Source organism: Salvia miltiorrhiza, chromosome 1 (genome assembly GCF_028751815.1).
Source record: "Salvia miltiorrhiza cultivar Shanhuang (shh) chromosome 1, IMPLAD_Smil_shh, whole genome shotgun sequence".
NCBI classification, from domain to species: Eukaryota; Viridiplantae; Streptophyta; class Magnoliopsida; order Lamiales; family Lamiaceae; genus Salvia; species Salvia miltiorrhiza.
In genome coordinates, this window is record NC_080387.1 from 29,747,370 (window position 1) to 29,749,166 (window position 1,797).

A 1,797-nucleotide genomic window follows, 5' to 3' on the forward strand; every position below is an offset into this window, starting at 1 on the left:
GAAATCAATGAATCAGATTCATCTTAAATTCTTCAAGTTTAGGAAATCCAGTAAATTCCTCATTTTTCAATTCTGGGAACCAACGAACATTATTATGAACTTACGAACATAAATATGTTTATTTGTATGTTCATTTGTTTTTATACGAACATAGTATGTTCGTAAGTTCATTTATTTTTTTTATTTTTTTTTATTTTTTTTTTGATCGGTCAAAGTCATGTTAGATGTTAGTAATTAGTTCCCCATCCACTCCAAGAACCACCTTATCTCTCCATTCACCAAATCCACCTTATATCTCCAATCTCCAATTCGCTCCCAAGAGGGATCGAACCCGGGTCACTTCACTTAAGTGAGGACCCGGTGGCCAGTGGGCTAAGCCCTCTGGTTGTATGTTCGTAAGTTCATAATAATGTTCGTTGGTTCCCAGAATTGTAAAATGAGGAATTTACGGGATTTCCTAAACTTGAAGAATTCGGATTAATCTGATTCATTGATTTTGGTGAGATCAATGGCTCTGATTTAGTCTCTATTATCTATATAGGGAAGTGGTCTCCATTGAAGCTGACCCTATATATATATATATATATATATATATATATATATATATATATGACACAACATGTTTGTGGGAACTAGGAAAATTATTATCGTTGAAAAAAAAATACTCCCTCCGTCCGTGATATCGTTTCCACATTGTGAACAGCGCGGGTTTTAAGAAAAGTGGTGGATAGTATTCCCTCCGTCCATGAAAGAACTTCGTAGGAGGGAGTGACACGAGTTTGAAGAAAAAAGTTGTTGAGTGTATTGACAGTAGAGAAAAAGTTGTTGAGTGTATTGAGAGTGGTGAAAATGTGTTATAATTAATATTGAGAGTTGTGAAAAAGTGAAAAATAAGTAATTATAAATTGCGGAGTATAGTCCAAAAATAAATAGGAAGTTTTTTTGTAGACCTCCTAAAAAGGAAAGATAGGAAATTATTTCATGGATAAATGGAGTAGTAGATAATAGTGGATATTATAGTGAGTGGAGTTTGGGCCCCACAATAAAGGCACTTTTTGATGAAAATATAAGGTTAAGAGAATAAAGTGTTATGTGGACCCTATAACTATAAATGAAAGTGAAAACGATATCGCGGACGAACTAAAATGACAAATGTGGAAATGATATCGCGGACGGATGGAGTACTTCTTAAACTCGGATTAGAATATTTTAAATTTCTTTGAGCAGTTTAAATACTAGTAGTACATCTTATTTTCTTAATTCTTATTATCCTTAAAAAAATTATTATCCTTAAAATTAGACATTATAATTAATTTCATTTAATCGTTCACTAATCCGTTGTCGTCCAGCGGTTAGGATATCTGGCTTTCACCCAGGAGACCCGGGTTCGATTCCCGGCAACGGAATTTTTGTTTTTGTCAACTAAATAATTTACTTTGTTTCAATCAGTTCTTACATAAACTTAAATTTTTAAAAAATAGTAGTAAAAGGTAAAAGTGAAGTGCGAAGGTATTATATTATATTATTATTACTGCTATTTTACGCATGGTCCAATTATTTTTATGTAGTTATAATAAATAATAGTAGTGCTATAGAATTTTATAAGTGTATTTAAGTGATACAAAAAAAAATACAGAGTATTCAAATTCAATTGAAAATTTATATTGTACTAGCACACGGCCACTCGTGCGATGCACGATCAGTATGGAAACTAAACGATATTTTAAATAAATAAATATGTATATTAAATATATATAATTTAAACATAAATATGTGACGCCCCAATTTTCATAAACT

At 31.5% G+C, this 1,797-nt stretch overlaps 1 non-coding gene across 1 annotated transcript; it reads left to right on the forward strand.

The window, feature by feature from the left end:
- The first annotated feature begins 1,334 nt into the window (after positions 1-1,334).
- Positions 1,335-1,406, forward strand: TRNAE-UUC (transfer RNA glutamic acid (anticodon UUC)). Its single transcript has one exon. It is a non-coding gene; the product is annotated as a tRNA-Glu (tRNA).
- The last annotated feature ends 391 nt before the right edge of the window (positions 1,407-1,797 follow it).